Source organism: Protopterus annectens, chromosome 1.part1 (assembly GCF_019279795.1).
Source record: "Protopterus annectens isolate FY-2018-M chromosome 1.part1, PAN1.0, whole genome shotgun sequence".
Taxonomy (NCBI): Eukaryota; Metazoa; Chordata; order Ceratodontiformes; family Protopteridae; genus Protopterus; species Protopterus annectens.
In genome coordinates, this window is record NC_056726.1 from 1,934,443,120 (window position 1) to 1,934,467,172 (window position 24,053).

A 24,053-nucleotide genomic window follows, 5' to 3' on the forward strand; every position below is an offset into this window, starting at 1 on the left:
ATAATCATTTTCCACTCTTATAGCATATTCCCATATGATTTATTTAGTCTATAAAGTTCACTTGCCAGGTGGATATAGCCTCCTTAAGAAACATATGCCTGTTCTACAGTAAAAGTGTTTGAACTGAGTTTGTATAAAGTGTATTCTGCCATTCATTATAGGTTCATAGGTTCATAGGTTGGTACTAGGCTATCAGCCCTAGGGCCTATACAAGCCTAGCCATAACAATTCCCTGGCTATTTCTTCCCACATTATTTACTTTCCTGGACCCCTGTCTAGCAGGGCGACTGACGTGATCCCTGGGGTGAATTTCCTTTCTCCCATCCAATCGTCAAGGTTCCTCTTGAAGAGGTCCAAAGAGGCACTCTGCTTGACATGTATGGGCAATCTATTCCAGAGTCTGGGGAGTCTCTGGGTCAGGAACCTATCCCTCCAGCATGTTTTGTTTATTGTAATGACAAGGTTTAGATCCCTGGAGCGTGTAGCTCTGAGGGATTGGGATTTCTTTAAGTGTAGCATGTCCAACAGCTCTGGGTTTGACATGGCCTTGTATGTTAAGCAGAGATCGCCTCTGAGTAGACGATATGCAACAGAGTATAGCTGGAGTTTTTAAGGCGGTCAGCATAGGGCATCTGCTTTAGGCCTGTGATTCTTTTAGTGAGGTATTTCTGAGGCCTTTCCAGTTGTTGCAGATGTCTTGAGAGGTACATACCAAATGGGGCATTGTATTCTATAATGGGTCTAATGAGAGATGAGTACAGTGGGACAATGACCTCCTTTTTTCTGGATGAAAAGCCCTTCGTGATGAGGTGTGCCACATAGAAGGATTTCCTGACTGTTGTGGCGATGTGGTTATCGAAGGTGAGACCACTGTCCACCTGTGTCCCTAAGTCTCTTATCACACTTTCTGTGTTTAGTGTACTGTCACCTATATGGTAATTCATGGATACATGTTTTTTGCCAATGGGGATAACAATAACTTTCGTGGCATTGAGCTTGAGCCCATGGCTCTGGCACCAAGCATCTGTTTCTGTAAGGCCCTTTTGTAGAGTATCCACATCATTTGGAGATTCAATAATGGCTACCAGTTTGCAGTCATTTGCAAACTTTGTTAGCCAGAGTCCCTTAGTGTTGACCTGTACTTCAGAGAAGTAGATGCAAAACAAGACTGGCCCCAGGACTGAACCCTGAGGTACTCCACTTGTCACTTGTCCGGAGCTGGATTTGGAGTCGGCTACTTTTACAGTGTGGGTTCTATCAGTAAGCCATTTAGCAACCCATTGGGTGACATAGGGATTAATGCCCAACTTAGTAAGTTTATGTATGATTACAGAGTGTGGGATGGTATCAAAGGCCTTGGCAAGGTCTAGATAGGCTGTGTGGACCACCTTACCATTGTCAATGGCTCTGGAGATTGATTCAAAGAAGTCAATCAGGTTCAGGAGACAAGATCGGACCTTCACAAACCCAAACTGGGTGGGGTCCAGTGTTTGAAGGTTGCCAATGTCTTTGTTTATAAGTTCCATGATAATACGCTCCATGGCCTTGCAGATAAGGCTTGTCAGACTGATGGGACGGTAGTTTCCGGGATCCAAGGTGGATCCCCCCTTGTGGATTGGGATAACTGTAGCTCTGCGCCACTCAGTGGGCACAAAACCTGAGGTGAGGCTATGATTAAACATGACACTTAGGTGAGGTGCCAGTTCATATTGTAGTTCATGTAGTACACAGCCCGGGATGTCATCTGGTCCCATGGATGCTGTATTCTTGGCTTTAGAGAGTGCGTTTTGTACCTGTGTGGCCGTTATTACTGGAATTTGGCAATCATCCGGTATTGAGATGGGCCATTTAGGGGGTGAGAGGGGGGTGAAGTTGGCACTGAATCGATCTGCCAGGATATTGGCAATATCCTTTGGATCAGTATATTTAATGCCATTCTGTTTTAGCTCAGAGCAGATCTGAGCATTGCCATTTAGATTCTTGACATAGTTATAGAATGCTTTGTGGTTGTCTTTGGAATCTTTGGCAATTTTATTTTCGTAACTAGCTTTGGAGGATTTTATGAGGCATCTCAGTTTCTTACTGAGGGTAGTAAGGGAGTTTTTTGCATCCTGGGATTTTCCTCTTTTCTGCAAAAGTTTCTTCCTTTTGTTGTAAAGTTTGTTTATGGCAGGGGACCACCAGATTGGCTTCCTTTTTTTGGATGAGAGCATTTTGGTTCTATTTGGGATGGCACGATTCATGCATGAGTGGATGTGCTCATACAGTGCCTTAGTGTAGGATTCAGCAGTTGAACTTTCAGTTCCCGTCTGCATGGGTGTTATGAAGTTTGTCACTTCTGACTTGAGTAGCATGAAGTTGGCTTTGGAGAAGTTTTTATGGTGGTTTCTTTACTGGGGGGTGGGGGTGGGATGTGGATGTTAAGGGTGATTAGCTTATGGTCAGACCTGACTAACGAGGGGGTGACCATAGGTATGGAGCATTGATTTCCCATGTTGGTAATGACCAGGTCTAGGATATTGGAGCCCCTGGTGGGACTATGGATTAGTTGATCCAGGGCATTGGAATTTATGAAGTCCAGGAACCGTTGCGCAAAGGTGTTGGGACATGAGTAGTTTTCCCAGTTAATGGCAGGGTAGTTAAAATCACCCAGTATTAGGGTGTTTGGTTCTATCTTAATATTTTCCAGTATGTTTAGAAAAGTGTAGTGAGAATCTTGGGGTATGGTGGGGGATCTGTAGCAAGCTACAATTTGGATTGCAGTCTTACCTAGTGTTAGTTGCACTTGGAGAATTTCAGACACATTGTGTTGGCCAACTAGCCTGGTGGTGTGAATATCCTTGGTGAATATTGACACTCCTCCACCTTTAGTGTTTCGTATTTTCATATTATTTACTCCCTGTACATACCTCAGACACCACTCTTTTACCTATCCACCTATCTCCCTTCTATTCCACTCTCCTCTTTCATACCTGTTCTATATGACCTGCAAAATAATAATAATAATTTTCCAGTCTTACAGTATATTTCCATATGATTCATTTAGTCTATAAAGTCAACTTGTCAGGTGAATATACTCTCCTTAAAAGCATATGCCTGTTTCTATTGTAAAAGTATTTGAACTATGTTTGTATAAAGTGTGTTCTGTCATTCATTATTGTTATTTTCAGGTTATTTACAAATTGTACTACATTGTTATGCAACTACTTTTTGTAACCTACATATATATCTTTGTAATTTTGCTATTTGTCTCTGCAGCTTTTTTCCCCTGGCCTCAATTGAAAATGGTCTCATACCCAGTCGGACTTTTCCGGAACAAACATCAAACAAACAAACAAATAGATAAATAAATAAATAAAAATAAATTACTTCTTTCTTCCTTTTCCCACATTTTTCCATACTCGTTAGCTTTCTTAAGAAGCCATAACGTTCTATATGCTCTGAAGCACATTTTAAAGATTTTTTTTTTACACAATCTTTTCATCCAATGGGGCTTGAATATAAATTATGATTAAGAAAAGAAATTCAGTGTTTCTTTTCAGGTTCAGTTTTCCTTGCATCCTTTCAAAACACCTTTCCTGACCAAGACAGCACAGTAGTAATCACTTCAGAAATAATTCATTTAAGCCAGTGCCCACAGAAGCCATAGGGGTTATAGATGCTCTGGGATTCATTTTAAAGCATTTCCCAACCTTTTAATTCAACAGTGGTTTAAACAATAGTCATTAGTAAGAAAAGAATTTCACTCTTAGGTTGTGCCCCAGGATTAATCTTCAAAGCTGACAAAACAGCAGTTCACAATAAACTAACAAACCAATTGTTGCAAAAATACACAGGTTCTATCAGGGAATACTGCCCGCGTCTCTAACTTCCAGAAAAGTCAGTCGATGCCTATTCACCCCCTGGTGTTAGATCGGGATATAAGTAACAGTTTAAATTATCATAGGTCATGTATTTCAAGTGACTGCTGACATACTTATACATAGCATGCCTCCTCATTCCTCAACCCTAAGCCCTAAAGGTAGCCATCTGTAAACATACATGATGTGTGATTGTGAAGACAGTGAAAAAGATAATGATGATTATAATAATACATTCTACATATTTGCTCCTAGATACTACACTGCCACTATGCAAGCCATAGTAACTTTCTCTGTACACCTCTGGGGTCTGTGAGAAAAGTAAAAGAAAAATGACTATACTGTCATCAGCCCAAACACAAACTATAATGACCTCATGTGCACACCTCTAAGGTTTGACTGTGGTAAACATTAAAATAGTAATAACCACAGAGCAAATAGCAATACATTGTGCAACACTGGTACTGCCACACCAAATCAGTGATTGTTGTTCAGCAGTCATCAAACAACAGCAGGGGTAAGTCACTTTTATTTATCTTATTGAGGAGTAATGCATACCTGTCTGCTCCACATTTCACAAACCTTCCCTGATTTTGCCTCATAATTTTGTTCTGTCCTTTGTAAAAAGTTTGATATGCTGGTAAACCATTTAGGGTTACAGTCAACACATCTAGTCAAAGTTTTATACTTCATATTGTCCAAAAATGCATGTTGATTGAAAAAGTGTAATTCCATTAACTTATTAAATGAATTAGAGTAATGTTTAAAATGTGTTCTGATTTTGAGCCTTTATTCTGCTATTAATTTTGACATTTTTGCAAAATTCTACAGTAAAGAAGATGAGCGTTATAGTATCTGATGTTCTCCCAGTATTTATAAAACTCCCTGAAAGAGAAAACCATCCCTGAAAATCAGATGCATCAGCTCTTCTTAAAATCCAAGATTTACATTGAGATCAGTCACTTAGGGCTGCTGATCTCTGTTGTGCTTACCTTGCTCTTGCTCGTGTTCATTATCGGGTTTCTCTTAATTGGATCATATCACAGCTCTGTTCAGGTTGAAGATCATAATCAGACTTTTTTCTCCACATTTTCTGCAACCAGCAGCAGCTTTTGTGCCCCCTCCACAGTCAAGGATGATTAAGTGGCGCTCCCCTGTAGCCATTTGTTTTGTAGGTACCTAAAGCTGGCTATGTTGTTAGCTTTAGTGGACAGAATGTCCACCAGTCAGGGCACTGTGTCAGTGGTAAAATATTTACTAGAATTGTGAAGCATGTTACTTGATAAAACACTGTTACTATAATCAGAGATTCTTTGAATTTTAAAGGAGATATAAATACGAGTTGTTATTACCCACCTGGTTTATTAAGTATACAAGATTGCTGTACTAGCTTTTGTTGGCTTGATAGACATGTTAAAAAATATCCAGATAAGGTAGCTTGCTGCGGTTGGGGGCACCCCAGAAACAGAGGGCCCACAGCGACTGAAGGGGTTGGCTTGTGCCTAAAGCTGGCTATGCCTACAACCTAAGATCCCTCCCTGTGCATAACTCCACCCAACAGACCCCTTATTCAAAACTTCACTGTACTGAGCATGCCTTTCCCACACTTACCTCAAAACTCTAAGCTACCATCCTTCCTCATATAAAGTCTGCAATACTTTTCCTAGGTTTCATTGGGAACTAAAGCCCTTCCTATTCAAAAAGTGTAATGGTGCAGAGGCTTAATGCTATTAGCTGTTAATGAGATACTTCTTGTTGTACAGAGTTTGAGTCTCTCAGCTTTTTGTTGCCAACTCTGTGATACTGAGCAAGTTACTTAATTAGGCAGTGCTCTTGGGTAAATTGGAACTTCAGCTAAGCTCTTTAATGGTCTTCTGGACTGCATGTCAAGTAATTATCAATAACTGTGTCCCCAACAAAGAATAACATAAAATCACTTATTACTCCCAATTCTCATTATATGATGAATGCATTTACTATTCCCCTCCTGCCTCATATTCCTCTAACTCCCACCCACCCACATTGTGTTTTTCCTCCTTCTCATCTTTCATTTCTTCCCTCTTCATCCACATTCATTCCTCATCCTACTTCCCCTCCTCCACCTCCCCCCACCTCCACACCTTTATTTACTCTGAATAAACTGTCATCCTTCCTCCTTTAATATTCATTGCTCTGCTACCTTATACATTTTTTCTCATATTTTAAAATGCATATTCTGTCAATTGTGTTATAATAATGGGTATACTGTCTGTTTTTTTTCCTTGGGTTGTTTTATAATTTCTGGTATCCAAATGCTGAGCACTGAAATGGTCTAGAGATATCAGTGCTCCACACTGGCTAGCAAAACCAACTAAATAAATACATGCATACATGCATACATAAATAAATGTTGATCTGTCTTTCTGTCAACCTAACACCTTACAGCATGTGACAATCTAGGAGCAGTCCTTGAGCACTATCTGGTGAACTGACTTGATCAGAGTCACACAGAAGACAAACAAAGGCTCAGTATGTTTACCTTGTTAAAATAGATACAGTAATAATTAAAATGTGCCCCTTTCTTTCTCGCCATTGTTTTGGTCTCATCCAGTATTCTTAAACAAATAAATAGACAGTTGTTGTTGTCTGTTCCTTAAAAATGTATGGTTTTCCAGTAAATTGTTATAGGCTTTGGTCAATAAATAATGATAGGTGTGTGAGTTTCAGATATTGTATTCTTAAGAAAAAGCATGCTAATGCATGCTAATGGAAAACTTGCTATTCTAGCTACTGATTAAATGTACAAGATAAATATTTAAAATATATTAAAGTCTTTGTGTTTTAGTTTCTTATTCTTGAGAGACCAGAAAGTAGTTGCAATGTGTTGCATGCTTCAGACAGCAAGAAGCTGAGATGATTTTTTGGCCATTATTTAGGAAATTATTCTTTCACCTGATCTTAAGCAGATAGGTGAGGTGTACAGTCATACAGGTGCCTGTAGCTGGTGTATGTGTATGTGTGTGTGTGTGTGTGTGTGTGTGTGTGTGTGTGTGTGTGTGTGTGTGTGTGTGTGTGTGTGTGTGTGTGTGTGTGTGTGTGTGTGTGTGTGAGAGAGAGACAGAGAGAGAGAGCAGGAGGTATATTTCTCAACTGTCCTTGATGTTTTTACCTCATATTTATAGTCTGTTTATTTTGAAATCTGTGGCTTTCTGGTAAAGTGTTTTGGACCACAGTCACTATATAATGATAATCATGAGAGTTCCAGACTTTTTTTCTGTCATAAAACAGTTACTAATGCAAAAGAAAAACTCACTTTGTTAGTAACTTTCCAAGTATGTAAGATTAATATTTAAAATCTGTTTCTGATTATTTGGTGTTTGTCTGTGATTCTTTCTCTAAGAGGTTGGGAAGGCAGGGAGGGTGCAGTAGTTTGCATTGTATGGTTATCATGACATCAAATTGAAACACACTTCTAGGTATTTATATATTATAATTTGTTTATTCATTTGATCAAAAGAAAACATCTGATGTGTACGTAGTCATACAAGGACCTATAACTGATGTTCACGTGTGTGTGTGTGTGTGTGTGTGTGTGTGTGTGTGTGTGTGTGTGTGTGTGTGTGTGTGTGTGTGTCTGTGTGAATGTGTTTGCACATAAATACTTAGCTCCTGCATCCCAGAGTAGTTATGATATGAAAGGAGTCAACTGAGGTAAAAAAGAGCAGCATCATATCAGCCATACTCTTTGAGTATGATCCTTGGTTTCCTTATTTTGTTGTCTCTTAATTAATTTTGATATATATGAATATGAATATACATATACATATTTGTGTGATTAATATTTAACAGTAAAATAACTGGACAACATGAAGTCTACAAGTTTAACATCACTATTATAGCTGTGAATAAATTTTTAATTGAGCCCATTTTTGCAAACAGTGTGAAATGCCATGTGTTTGGGTTGCAACAGTTTGTCTTGCACTTAATGCAAATGAGTAGGGTTATGAACTGCTTCCTGTAGTACATGGTTCGATTGCTTCAAACTTTATTTGTCTTCTGTGTGATTCTAACCAAGCCATTTCATCAGATGGTTCTCCTGTGCTGCTACTGAAAAAGGGCAATTGTGTCCAGTGCTGTTAGCAAATGCATTACAAATTTGTCTTTTGAATTCCAGCAGCCTTTACATAACTGTTGATTACTGCTTCACTGATTGAGTATGAATTCTAACAGGTATTTTAGTTTAATGGATTGCCAACTGCAGTTTCAATAAATCTGAGTTTCAAGGGAAACAAAGTTTATAGTTGCTCATGTTAAATCTGTTTTCAGTCTGAAAGTGTTTTGTTTTATTTAGAAAAATGTTTGCTGGTGTTTTGCTGTAAAATCTGAAATAAAAGTCCAAATCCAAATCTATGTGACCATTGTAAAATTAAAGAGTATAATATGCACACCGGTGGTCTGAACAGTGTTTTACTGTAATTGGGGACAGACAAACAAGTAAATACTGGTATAGCTAGGGACCCAGGTTCACTTCCCTGCTCTGAGCCTCATTGTCCATAATCTAGCTTTGATATTGTGTAGACATACTAACCATGCTAGCATGCTAGGATTAGCATCTGCAATAGCTGAGTAACTCATGCTACTAGATGTTCTCAAAGCCAATGCCTCAGTCATGTATGCCATCTTCCTCTGTATCTCACATGGGTTTATCTGTGAATGATCTGCCATCACTTCTAACAGAGACATAGCTAAACAGTAATGATCAAACAAAAATACCTTGCAAGAGATTATAAACATATGTTGTCTTTACATTAATTTGTGTGGGCTGTGTAGGGTATCTATCCATCTGGACACTAAGATCCAGATAACCTTAGCCATGCTTGCTGTGGGTATTTTTCAGTGGCCATTAGGAGAAACAGAATATGTATTAGAGGCATCTGCTTCATGAATCTAATACAATTCCCTTCAATGGAGAGTGAGTGCAATGGGAGGAGCATATATGAGTCGCATCAACTTCAGAGGAAAGAAAAAATAATATGTAGGCATTGCATAAAACAGATCATTTTCATGAGGTCTTTGACTGTATCCATATTGTCATCAAGGTCCTGCCTGGTTCACATGGCATCAGTTATAACAGCTAGATGGATATCCACTCCATCAAGTGCTGGATGGTGTGCAATTGATAGGGCATTATTTACAATGCATCTCCATGCCACACATGCATTTCCAATATGTTTCACATGTGACAAACATGTGACCTATATAAGTACTTCATGTAGGATGATTTCCTACAGGGACACATGCTGCCTCTCTCCCAGGACTGCACAAACCAGACAGATGTGTAGGCAGAGTACATAGAGATCCACTCATAATGCTGTCCACTGTTGCATGTGCCAAGTGATGCCTGATAGTCCAAGAGCAATGGTTCATGCTGCCTTTATATAAACCTCAAACCAGCAGTTTAATTTTGTACACCACCACACTGGTGCAGTCCTGCAACATCACTGGATAAGTGCTTGGAATGCTGAATGCCCACTTCTGTTGCCCACATATCTGTGGTGAAGAGGTGCAGTCATACCTCACAACTGTACAGATTTTCACAGAATGTTAAGAATTTTGCCTCATATTTTGGATCTGTTTCTCATAAAATTGTGTTTTTCTGGAAAATTATTGGCAAATTATTGAGGGTTAAAGTCAGATAATAATGACAGACATTTGACTTTCAGACTTCATACCCTTCAGAAATTTCATGCTAATGCAAAACCTGTTATTCTATCACTTTACTAAGTTTGTAAGAGCAATATTTAAAAAAGTGTCCCTATTTCTGGGCCTTTGTCCCTCCATTACTGACAGCTTTGCCCAGATTTCCTGCTCTAAAAGGTTGAGAGGTATGGGTGCAGTATGCCTTAAAGACATGCAGCAAGATATTTTTCAACTGTCCTATGCTTCACTGCATGGTTCTATGCTGCAGCATGAGTTCATCACTGATGTGCCAGACAGGTTGGAATTACTAGTGGGGGAAGTACCAGCTGAGGAGGTATTGGGTAAACCTGCTGCCGTGGAATCCTAAGCATAGCTGAGGTGGATGAAACATACTACGTCACTGCATAAAGGGCCAAGATACAGACAACACAGCATAAAACTATTACGTACTATATCACACCCAAACTATTGAAAGGTGTGCATATTCATTACTTAATATGTATCGGAGATTACCTAACCCACAAATCTCTGAGGATTTTCAGGTCATAGTTTTCATCATTTGCACATGTGATGTAAGGAATGGTGATGGGCATCAGAGATAGCTACATTGATGAAAGAGGACTTTATTAGGGTGGTGGAAGTGTTATATTGCTGGGAGTTTGGGAAGCGGGGCTGTAACACCAGGGTGGCACTTTCCGAGGGGATCAGGTATCCAGAATGACTGTGTGTCTGCAAACTACAGTGTTTTGAAAAAACAGATACAACAGATACTGAAGTATAAAAGTCCTCCACACTGAGCAAAGTGGAGGAGGGGCATTGACTGTAACTCTGATCTGAGATATATAAGTATCCTGATTTTTTTTTGGCTTATTTATACTGATTATTGCTTCTAACAATTTATATATAGCACTTTGTATTTCCTGATGCATACTTTTTACTGTATTTTATTGCTATTAACTAATCTGCACCTGGAACTGATTTGTTTGCAGTTAAAAGCATTCTGTAGAGTCTTTTTGCTCCTTTATCTGTTTAAAAACTTTCATTTTGTGGTTCATAGCTGTCATAAAGATTTCTGTAGTGTTTACTGTCTAAAGAGTGTAGGCTAATAACTTTAGTATTGGTCCCCACCCACCCTGTTGGTGTCTTGTTGTTATACTTGGTGGCTTTGCAGTTGCTCGCCCCTACTGTAAATTTGATCTGGGACACTCCTCCCAGTCTAGTGTCATTAGCTCATTCTACCCAATACGGAGAGAACATCTGAGAAGGCCTACTGTTACTCCTTTCTCCCTTTCTTAAAAAAAATAATGCCTGAATATCCTTGTGTTCTGACTGTGCTTCTTAAACATTTTGGAAATACAAACTATATTTTAGTGCATTTATTATAACTGTATTTGCCTTAATACTGCTACAACTCAAGTGCTCTATGTTGCACTGCATCTGAATTGTTTGTGTGTTTTAGCTGCTTTTCTGTATATATAGGCTTCTCTGTATATGTAGACTAGCTACTTATTCTACTGTATTACTGCCTCTTAAATCGTTTTCAGTTGTGCACTTGCCTTGCTCCATTTAAAAAGTTTTAAAGTGCTAATTTTGTAGAGTTTTAATTGTATTTACCGTTTAGGACTACACACTCAAACCAAAAAAAAAAAAAAAACTATCTTCTTTGCTCATTTCCCACCTTTCCTAGCTAGTATAGTCCAGATCCCAGGCTTTGCTTGTATCAGGACTTTATTTTCTGTGTTCAGAGCTATCCAAACCTTGCTGTGGTAGAGGGAAGTCCTACTGCTTACCAGTGGGAGTGGTGAGCATTGTACTGTGGTGTCCAGCTCTGAAATTGTAATTTTATTAGCCTTTTTGGACTGAATTCTATCCCTTTCAACTTTCTGGCTTAAAATCGTGTGTGTTTGCACATTTTTCACATCGTGCAGCACAGCGGGGCTACAATTAAATTATTCCAGGTGCCAGAAAGTCTTCTCCTCAAATTTTCCCTTAGAGCTAGCTGGTTTCTCAGTAGTACCACTAAAATCTGCACCCCTGTTACTAGCACTTGACCTAAAACCTGCTAGAAAGCACTAGGAAGCCTGAAACTGATACAAGCACTCAACTCTCCTTGTCAATAAGGAGAAATTAATCGTAGGTACTAAACAGCCTATAATTGCAAAGTACCTTACAAAGGTAAGGGAAAACAGCTCTTGCACTTTACAAAAAAAGCACCTAAACAGATATGTCCAAGGGTCAGCTTCCAGTGATTTCTCCTGTCCACCTGGTGAATCTGGGCATAATGGGGCAATGTGGCAACTGCCTTATGTACACAGACAACCTTCTACTCCTAACACCCAACACTACAACCTGCGAGAGATGCACTTATATAGCCAAACTGGAAGCAAAGCTCTCTCCAGCCAAGATTGTGCTAGACAGTCAAGAGGAGAAGGTTAACACCTGCACTACACCTCAAGCAACTCATAGCCCTTCAAAACCAACACCATCAACACCCACACATAGCAACACTAAGCCCACATATGCGGAGGCCCTTAACATTAACCTACCCAAGCAACAAGGTCCTCCGAAGCTGAAACGCAAACAAACACCAGTCACAACCAAAGTGACACATAGCTCACAACACCAGTGTGCCACCCAACAACAGCCCCTAAGGCAAGATAATGTACCCAACACTTTAGTCATAGGTTACTCTATAGTCAGGCACACTGATGTCCAGCTCACCAGGCTGAGCAAGGAGAAAATTACAGTCAGCTGCCTGTCGGGTGCCAGGATCCACCACATAACGTATACACTCAAGTCACTCCACAATAAGTACAAATACGACTCTGTCATTGCCATGTTGGAGTGAATTACTTGAGACGTACCTCCCTGGACTACATGAAAAGAGACATGGAAGAGCTCTTGGATCATGTGGCCCAGGCAGGTATGACCCTAGCCCTGAGTAGAATCCTGCCTTTGCCCATAATGATACCACAGTATAAAGACAACATGACTGACTTCAACAATTGGCTAAGCTTCTGGTGTCATACAAAGGGGATCCAGTATCTGTCTGCCTGGGAAGACATGATCGATAAACCATGATGCTTTGCTAGAGATGGTCTCCGCCTGTCACCCCTGGGATTCAGGTTACTGGCTAAAGCTCTTGCCACCCCTATAGTGTCTTTTTTAGGCTAGGTTCAATGGACAAAACCAGCACCGTAACAGATACAAGCATGCAAAATCTGAAGGTAATGCTACTCAATGCTAGAAGTCTAAATCTTTAAATGCACTCTCTCAAGGCAATCCTAAAAATCGAGAACATTGATATCTGTGCAGTAACTGAGACCTGGTTCAAGGCTTCAGAGAGCTCCCCTGCAATACAAGGCTACAACTCTTACCACACTTTTCAGCCACAAAACCAAGACCGAAACACTAAAGGTGGAGGAGTGTCCATATTCACCAAGGATATTCACACCTCCTGGCTAGTTGCCCAACACAATGCATCTGAAATTCTCCAGGTGCAACTAACACTAGGTAAGACTGCAATCCAAATTGTAGCTTGCTACAGATCCCCCACCATGCCCCAAGATTCTCACTACACCATTCTAAACATACTGGAAAATATTAAGATACAACCAAACACCCTAATACTGGGTGATTTCAACTACCCTGTCATTAACTGGAAAAACTACTCGGGTACCAACACCTTTTCCCAACAGTTCTTGGAATTCATAAAGTCCAATGCCCTGGATCAACTAAACCATTGTCCCACCAGGGGCTCCAATATCCTAGACCAGGTCATTACCAACATGGGAGATAGATGCTCCACACCACTGGTCACCCCCTCATTGGTCAGGTCTGACCATAAGCAAATCACTCTTGACATCCACATCCCACTCCCACTCCCCAGTAAGGAAACCACTGTAAAAAACTTCTCCAAAGCCAACTTCATGCTACTGAAGTCAGAAGTGGCAAACTTCATGACACAGATGCAGACAGGATCTGAAAGTTCGACTGCTGAATCCTACACTAAGGCACTGTACGAGCACATCCACTCATGCATGAATCGTGCCATCCCAAATAGAACCAAGATGGTCTCTTCCAAAAAAAAAGAAGCCAATCTGGTGGTCCCCTGCTATAAATAAACTATACAACAGAAGGAAGAAACTGTTGTAGAAAAGAGGAAAATCCCAGGATGAAAAAACTCCCTCACCAGCCTCAGTAAGAAGCTGAGATCCCTCATAAAATCCTCAAAAGCTAGTTACGAAAATAAAATTGCCAAAGATTCCAAAGACAACCACAAGGCATTCTATAGTTATGTCAAGAATCTAAATGGCAATGCTCAGATTTGCTCTGAGCTACAACAGAATGGCATTAAATATACTGATCCCAAGGATATTGCCAATAACCTGGCAGATTGATTTAGTGCCAACTTCACCCCCCTCTCACGCCCTAAAGGGCCCATCTCAATACCAAAAGATTGCCAAATTGCAGTAATCATGGCCACACAGGTAGAAACCCCACTCTACAAAGCTAAGAATACAGCATCCATGGGACCAGATGACATCCCAGGCTGTGTACTACATGAACTACAAAATGAACTGGCACCTCACCTAAGTGTCATGCTTAATCATAGTCTCACCTCAGGCTTTGTGCCCACTGAGTGGTGCACAGCTACAGTTATCCCACTCCACAAAGGGGATCCACCTTGGAACCCAGGAACTATTGTCCCATCAGTCTGATGAGCCTGATCTGCAAGGGCATGGAACGCATTATCATGGAACTTATAAGCAAAGACATTGGCGGCCTTCAAACACTGACCCCACCCAGTTTGGGTTCATGAAGGGCCGATCTTGTCTCCTGAACCTAATTGACTTCTTCAAATCAGTCTCCAGAGCTGTGGACAAGGGTAAGGCGGTCCACACAGCCTATCTGGACCTCACCATGGCCTTCGACACCATCCCCCACTCTGGAATCATAGATAAACTGACTAAGCTGGGCATAAATCCCTATGTCACTCGATGGGTTGCCAACTGGCTTACTGACAGAAACCAGACTGTAAAAGTAGCCGACTCCAAATCCAGCTCCAGACAAGTGAAAAGTGGAGTACCTCAGGGTTCAGTCCTGGGACCACTCTTGTTTGGCATCTACTTCTCTGCAGTACAGGCCAACACTAAGGGACTATGGCTAACAAAGTTTGTAGATGAATGCAAACTGGGAGGGAGCCATTACTGAATCCTCAAATGATGTGGATATTCTACAAAAGGGCCTTACAGAAACAGATGCATGGTGCCAGAGCCATGGGCTCAAGCTTAATGCCAAGAAATGTATAGTTATCTCCTTTGGAAAAAAAACATGTACCCATGAATTACCAAATAGGTGGCAGTACACTAAACATCAAAAGTGTGATGAGAGACTTAGGGACACAGGTGGACAGTGGTCTCACCTTCGATAACCATATCACCACTACAGTCAGGAAATCCTTCTATGTGGTGCACCTCATCACTAAGGGCTTTTCATCTAGAAAAAAGGAGGTCATTGTCCCACTGTACTCATCCCTCATTAGAACCATTATAGAGTATGATGCCCTGTTTGGTATGTACCTTACAAGACATCTGCAACAGCTGGGAAGGCTGCAGAAATACCTCACTAAAAGAATCACAGGCCTAAAGCAGATGCCATATGTTGACCGTCTAAAAAACCTCCAGCTATACTCTGCGGCATATTGTCTACTCAGAGATGATCTCTGCTTAACATACAAGGCCATGTCAAACCCTGAGCTGTTGGACATGCTCCACTTAAAGAAATCCCAATCCCTCAGAGCCACATGCTCCAGGGATCTAAACCTTGTCATCACAATGAACAAAACATGCTGGAGGGAAAGGTTCCTGACCCAGAGACTCCCCATACTCTGGAATAGACTGCCCATACATGTCAAGCAGAGCGCCTCCTTGGCGTTCTTCAAAATGAACCTTGATGATTGGATGGGAGATAGGAAATTCACCCCAGGGATCATGTCAGTCACCCTGCTAGACAGGGGTCCAGGGAAGTAAATATTGTGGGAATAAATATCTAGGGAATTGTTATGGCTAGGCTTGTATGGACCTTAGGGCCAATAGCCTAGTACCAACCTATGAACCTATGAACCTGTGAGTGTGGAGGTGATGTGTTGTAGGTCCACAGGAGTGGTAGGATGTATGCATGGAAGAACACAATCATGGGGGTCACACCTATTATGAAATGTGGAAAGAGTTGTGTGGAGCTCAGTCCTACTTGCCGTGAAGTCCATATCTAACCTCTACACATTTAAATCTGTACTAAAAGAATTGCTGGTTGAATCCTGCCTTTTTCCTGCTCTACATTTGGCTAAACACATTCTGTACTCTTTTCCAGCTTCACCAACTAATTCCATAAATAAAAACTCTAAGACACCACTTAACATCACATAAAACCATTCCTTTATTCCCTTTTGTAAATATTCTAAATATTTATCATATTTTATTTTACCCATCTCCCTTGGAGCACCATCTTATGAGATAAATAGATGTATAGATAGATAGATAGATAGATAGATAGATAGATAGACAGACATAGATGCACATTGTTGTTCTTCTTTTGGCTTTTCCCAGTTAGGAGTCACCACAGCGGAACTCCAGTCTGCTAATGATTGGCAGTAGATTTTTTATGGGGGACCCGAGGTGCCAGCTCGATGCACAACCTTCAACGAAGGCACGCCCATTCTACACATGTCTTTCGAATGCCACCCAACCGCGGGGAGGACATAGGTTCATAGGTTCATAGGTTGGTACTAGGCTATCAGCCGTAGGACCTATACAAGCCTAGCCATAACAATTCCCTGGCTATTTCTTCCCACATTATTTACTTTCCTGAACCCCTGTCTAGCAGGGCGACTGACGTGATCCCTGGGGTGAATTTCCTTTCTCCCATCCAATCGTCAAGGTTCCTCTTGAAGAGGTCCAAAGAGGCACTCTGCTTGACATGTATGGGCAATCTATTCCAGAGTCTGGGGAGTCTCTGGGTCAGGAACCTATCCCTCCAGCATGTTTTGTTTATTGTGATGACAAGGTTTAGATCCCTGGAGCGTGTAGCTCTGAGGGATTGGGATTTCTTTAAGTGTAGCATGTCCAACAGCTCTGGGTTTGACATGGCCTTGTATGTTAAGCAGAGATCGCCTCTGAGTAGGCGATATGCACAGAGTATAGCTGGAGTTTTTTAAGGTGGTCAGCGTAGGGCATCTGCTTTAGGCCTGTGATTCTTTTAGTGAGGTATTTCTGAGGCCTTTCCAGTTGTTGCAGATGTCTTGAGAGGTACATACCAAATGGGGCGTTGTATTCTATAATGGGTCTAATGAGGGATGAGTACAGTGGGACAATGACCTCCTTTTCTGGATGAAAAGCCCTTCGTGATGAGGTGTGCCACATAGAAGGATTTCCTGACTGTTGTGGCGATGTGGTTATCGAAGGTGAGACCACTGTCCACCTGTGTCCCTGTCTCTTATCACACTTTCTGTGTTTAGTGTACTGCCACCTATATGGTAATTCATGGATACATGTTTTTTCCCAAAGGGGATAACAATACATTTCTTGGCATTGAGCTTGAGCCCATGGCTCTGGCACCAAGCATCTGTTTCTGTAAGGCCCTTTTGTAGAGTATCCACATCATTTGGGGATTCAATAATGGCTCCCAGTTTGCAGTCATCTGCAAACTTTGTTAGCCAGAGTCCCTTAGTGTTGACTTGTACTTCAGAGAAGTAGATGCCAAACAAGAGCGGCCCCAGGACTGAACCCTGCGGTACTCCACTTGTCACTTGTCTGGAGCTGGATTTGGAGTCGGCTACTTTTACAGTGTGGGTTCTATCAGTAAGCCAGTTAGCAACCAATTGGGTGACATAGGGATTAATGCCCAACTTAGTAAGTTTATCTATGATTCCAGAGTGGGGGATGGTGTCAAAGGCCTTGGCAAGGTCTAGATAGGCTGTGTGGACCACCTTACCCTTGTCCATGGCTCTGGAGACTGATTCAAAGAAGTCAATCAGGTTCAGGAGACAAGATCGGCCCTTCACAAACCCAAACTGAGTGGGGTCCAGTGGTTGAAGGTTGCCAATGTCTTTGTTTATAAGTTCCATGATAATATGCTCCATGGCCTTGCAGATAAGGCTTGTCAGACTGATGGGATGGTAGTTTCTGGGATCCAAGGTGGATCCCCTTGTGGATTGGGATAACTGTAGCTCTGCGCCACTCAGTGGGCACAAACCTGAGGTGAGGCTATGATTAAACATGACACTTAGGTGAGGTGCCAGTTCATATTGTAGTTCATGTAGTACACAGCCCAGGATGTCATCTGGTCCCATGGATGCTGTATTCTTGGCTTTAGAGAGTGCATTTTGTACCTGTATGGCCGTTATTACTGGAATTTGGCAATCTTCCGGTATTGAGATGGGCCATTTAGGGGGTGAGAGGGGGGTGAAGTTGGCACTGAATCGATCTGCCAGGATATTGGCAATATCCTTTGGATCAGTATATTTAATGCCATTCTGTTTTAGCTCAGCGCAGATCTGAGCATTGCCATTTAGATTCTTGACATAGTTATAGAATGCTTTGTGGTTGTCTTTGGAATCTTTGGCAATTTTATTTTCGTAACTAGCTTTGGAGGATTTTATGAGGCATCTCAGTTTCTTACTGAGGCCATTACTAGTCTCAATTCATGGCAACCACTTTGGAGTGTTTTTATTTTAATCTGTCTGTTATTGCATTATTACTTCCCTGTTTACACTCTTTTATCATTTTTTCCTTACATCTTCTTTCAGCTTGTAGAAGATAAAAAAAAATGATGGCATATGTACAGGGGTACTCATACCATAATATTTTATCTTGTCCAAGTCTAATTCAGATGTATTTTCCTTTCCCCCTCCTTTCCCATATTTCAGTGTACTCAATATTTGTCTAGCTACTCTAATGTTATAATTTCTTTTCCACTTCATAATTCTCTTTATTTTGTCCTATAGCAACTATGCTATTCAGTTTGCCAGTAAATTATTGACCTTAATTTTTTATAACAACTATAGTAAATTGATTGTATTACTTATTCATCTTGCTTGTTACTTATTCATGTGTCAATCATTAATATTGTCTTTACTGGAATTTTTCTGCTCAGGCCTCCACTGAAAATTGGTACCATTGTCCAGTCTGACATTCCCAGGAAACTGATGTCAAAAAAATAAATAAATAATAATTAACTGTCACCGTGACTGCTTCATTAAGCAGTATATAAGGACAGTTGTGGAAGACACACTTGCCATTGCAAGTTCATCAACAGTGTAATTAATTACATGACTATGTGACCTCAGTGAGCCTGACGTGTAGGGGTTGTCCACAGTGGAGACAGGGAAATGGTGGGCATGTTTTTGGATATGGGTATGTCCTAGGAATGCTGACAGATACTGGCATTGAGAACTCTGATGACTGTCACAGTCTCAAGAGGAATGTGACACTTGAGAAGACATGCCCAAAGATCATAGCCCACATCCTCCTCCCTCTCCTCCTCCCAACAAGTACAAATATATGAGAGAGATGCAACCATATAGCCAAACTGGAGGCTGAGCTCTCTCGACTCAGTACTAGTGTAACCAGTCAGGAGAGGAAGGTAACCACACACACCACAAATCCAGTCTTACATAGTCCTACCACAACCTCAGACCAAACACCTAAACACACAAAAACATACTCGGAGGCTCTAAATAAAAATCTGCCAAAACAGCAGAGACCTCCAAAGCAGACACCCAAGCGACCGCTACCCCAACACAAAACACAGGCAACGCATAGCTCACAAAGTCAGTGTGCCAAACAGCCACAGACCTTAAGGCTCAACAGCATACCTGATACACTTGTAATAGGTGACTCTATAGTCAGACACACTGACGTCCCGCTCACCAGGCTGAACAAAGAAAAGGTCACAGTGAGCTGCCTGTCGGGCGCTAGAATCTGCCACATAACACAAGCACTCAGGTCACTTCAAAGCAAGTACAAATATGACTCAGTCATTGTCCATGCTGGTGTGAATGACCTGAGATGTACCTCCCTGGACTACATGAAAAGAGACATAGAGGAGCTCTCTAATCATGTAGCCCAGGCCGGTATGACCCTGACCTTGAGCAGCATCTTACCCTCACCAAGAATGATGCCTCAGTATAAAGACAAAAGGATCAATTTCAACAATTGGCTTAAGTATTAGTGTCATTCAAAGGGGATCCAGTATCTGTCTGCCTGGGATGACATGCTCGACAGGCCACGTTGCTTCGCAAGGGACGGCTTGCACCTGTCACCCCCTGGGCTTTTGGATATTGGAAAAGGCTCTTGCCACCCCTATAGTGCCTTTTTTAGGCAAGGCGCAAAAGACAAACCCACCTCCTTAGACAACACAAGTAGAAAGAAACTAAGGGTAATGCTGCTCAATGCCAGAAGTCTAAACCTCAAGATGCATGCTCTTGAAGCCCTCCTCGGTATGGAGAACATTGATGTCTGTGCAATGACAGAAACATGGTTCAAGGCTCCCAAGAGCACCCCAGCACTACCAGGTTGTACCTCATATCATGCTTTTCAGCCCCAAAACTCAGACCGAACCACAAAAGGAGGGGGAGTATCCATATTCATCAAGGACACCCACACCTCCAGGTTAGTGGCATTGCACGAAGCATCGGAGACCATCCATGTGCAACTAACAGTGGGCAAAACTGCCTTTCAGTTTGTAGTATGCTACAGACCACCCTCTCAAACTCAGGAACCCCACTCGGCCTTCCTGAAGACACTGGAGAATATGAAGGTCTCTCCAAACACCATCATATTGGGGGACTTCATAGGTTCATAGGTTCATAGGTTCATACTAGGCTATCTGTCCGAGGGCATTTATAAGCCTAGCGCTTACGCCACCCCTTTAGTTTGGAGAAACTATGCCCATTATTTTGCTGTGCAGTGACACTGAGGTAACCCCTGGGTGTATCTGATCTCCCATCCTTTCGTCAAGATTCCTCTTGAACAAGGCCAGTGAGTGCTCTGCCTCACATAATCCGGGATTTTGTTCCACAGCATGGGAGTCTTTGGGTGATGAATCTATCCCTCCAGCACGTCCTATTAAAAGTCTCCCGCCCCTGTGGCTCTGAGGGATCTAGATTTTTTGAGATGAAGCATGTTCATCAAATCTGGGTTTGACATGGCCTTGTATGTCAGCATAGGTCACCTCTGAGCAAGCGGTAAGCAACTGAATATAACTGGAGTTCTTTCAGTCGGGCAGCATAAGACAGATTTTTGAGACCCTTTATCCTTTGGTGAGGAACTTTTGTGGCCTCTCCAGCTGCTGCAAGTGTCGGGTCAGATACATTCCGAATGGGGCATTGTACTCGATCATTGGTCTGATGAGTGATGAGTATAGGGAGACTATGACTTCCCTTGATCTAGATGTGAATCCCTTCATGATAAGGTGGGCAATGTAGAAGGTCTTCCTAACTAATTTAGCAATATGAGTGTCGAATGAAGGCTACTGTCAACCTGGGTTCCCAGGTCCAACTTCTTCTGTGTTCAGGGATTGCCACCTATATGGTAGCTAGTAACCTTATTTTTATGACTATGCATTTCTTGGCATTTAACTTTAGGCCATGGCTCTGGCACCAGTTATCCGTTTCTGTGAGACCCTTCTGAAGGATATCTGTGTTGGATGTGTTTTCAAGGCGCCCAGTTTGCAGTCATCTGCAAACTTTGTCAGCCATAACCCTCCTGTGTTTGCTTGTACTTCAGAAAAGTAGATGCCAAACAAGAGTGGGCCCAGGACTGAGCCCTGTGGGACACCACTTGTGACAGGCTTTGAGTCTGACATGGCGCCAGCAACTCTGACCCTGTGGGTTCTGTCACTCAGCCAGTTTGCAACCCATCTTGTAATGTATGCGTTTACATTTAAGTTGATGAGTTTTTCAATGATTATTGTAGGTAGGCTGTTGGACTGCCTTTGGCCTTGGTGACTGTTTCGAAAAAGTCAACCCAGTTTAAAAGGCATGATCTGCCTTTGACAAAGCCAAACTGGGTTGGATCCAAAGTCTGCAAGTTCCCTATGTCTTTATTTATGAGATCCATTATGATCCTCTCCATGGCTTTGCAGATAAGGCTTGTCAAGCTAAGGACGGTAATACCACAGTCTGTGCACCACTCCGGAGGTGAGACTAAGATTAAACAGCTGTCCTAACTGTGGGTTTAATTCCTCGTTGAGTTCATGGAGCACACAGCTGGGGACACCATCAGGTCCCATGGATGCTGTGTTCTTTGCCTTGAGAGAGCAGTTCTCACCTGGGCGTTAGAGATGTTTGGGGGCTACAATCATTTGGTATAGATATCTCTCCTTTAGGAAGTTTGCACTGAACCTGTCAGCCAGTATGTTGGCAATGTCTGTAGGATCAGTAATCTTCACATCATTTTGAACTAATTCTGAGCATATCTGGGAGTTTCCTCCTAGGTTTCTGACATAGCTAAAGAATGCCTTATGGTTGTCTTTAGAGTCCTTAGCTATTTTTTCTCAAAATTAGCTTTGGATGATTTTATGAGAGCTCTTAGCTTTTACTTATAGTGATCAGCGGTGTCTTACCTTTTAAGGATTTTGCTCTATCTTGTAGTAGCTTTCTCCTTTTGTTGTAGAGTTTGTTTATGGCTGGGGTCCACCAGACTGGACGCTTGCCTTTGGTACAAAGAGTCTTTGTTTTGCTTGGGATTGCCTGATCCATGCAGCACTGCAGGTGCTGGTAGAAGGCATTTGTAAGTGATTCAGCGGTTTGAGTAATGTTAACCGCCAGCTCAGGGGCCTTAAAGGAGACCACACTAGTCTTTAGAAGTGTAGTTCTTTACTGTGGTCTTTTATGAGGACCTCCAGCGAGATTAGTTTGTGATCAGATCTCACCAGTGAGGGGTATACTTCCGGCGTTGAACATTGTGCTCCCATGTTCGTGATGTTGAGATCAAGTATGTTTTCTCCTCTTGTGGGGATGGTGACTATTTGTTCCATGGCATTTGAGTTTATGAATTCCAGGAACCTTTGGGCTAGAGTGTTTGGGCTTGAGTAGTGTTCCCAGTCTATATTAGGGTAGTTGAAGTCACCTAGTATGATGGTGTTTGGAGATACATTTATCCCCTCCAGTGTTTTCAGGAAGGCCATATGAGGTTCCTGAGTTTGCGAGGGTGGCCTGTAACATGCTACAAATTGCAGAGCAATCTTGCCTATGGTTAATTGCACCTGGATGGTTTCCGATGCATGCGATGCCACCAATCTTGAGGTGTGGGTGTCCTTGATGAATATGGATACCCCTCCTCCTTTCTTGGTATTGTCCGGGTTTGGGGGCATGATATGAGGTAAAACCTGATAGTGCTGGGGTGCTCTCAGGAGCCTTGAACCAGGTTTCTGTCACAGCACAGACATCGATGTTCTCCATACTGAGAAGGGCCGCATCTTGAGGTTGAGACTTCTGGCATTGAGCAGCACTTTGTTTTGTTCTAGGGTGGTAGGTTTAGAATTTGAGCCTTGCCTAAAAAGGTACTATGGGGGTGGCAAGAGCCTTTGCCAAAATCCAGAATCCCAGGAGCATGTCATCCCAGGCAGACAGACATTGGATCCCCTTTGAATGACACCAGAGTTTAAGCCAATTGTTAAAGCTGATCATCTTATCTCTGTATTGTGGCATCATTCTTGGTGAAGGTAGGATACTGCTCAAGGTCAGGGTCATACCTGCTTGGGCTACATAATCAGAGAGCTCCTCTATGTCTCTTTTCATGTAGTCCAAGGAAACACCAGCGTGGACAATGATTGAGTCGTACTTGTACCTGCTGTTGAGAGACCTGAGTGCATAGACTGGGAGCATTACTCAAGCCACAACACCCTTGCCCAGAGGTTCCTAGAATTCATAAACTCAAATGCTATGGAACAATTGGTCACCACTCCCACAAGAGGGGAAAACATACTAGATCTGATCATCACCAACATGGGAACACAATGTTCCATACCAGAAGTATACCCCTCATTGGTAAGATCGGACCATAAGTTAATCTCACTAGAAATCCACATCCTGCCCCCACTCCCAGCACAAAAGACCACAGTGAAGAACTTCTCAAAAGCTAAGTTCACACTTCTTAAAACCAGAGTGGAATCCTTCAAGGCCCCCAGGCCAGTGGAAACCACAGCCCTATCTGCTGAATCCTTTATAAACGCATTCTATGGACACCTTCAGGAATGCATGGATCATGCAATCCCAAATAAAACCAAGACCCATTCCCCCAAAGGCAGCCGTCCAGTCTGGTGGACCCCAGCCATAAATAAGCTATACAACAGAAGGAGGAAGCTACTACATAACAGAGCAAAATCTCTAAAAGGGAAGGCATCTCTGATCAGTACTAGCAAAAAACTACGATCACTCATTAAAACATCCAAGGCCACTTTCGAGAGAGAAATTGCACAAGCAACAAAAGATAATCATAAGGATTTCTTTAG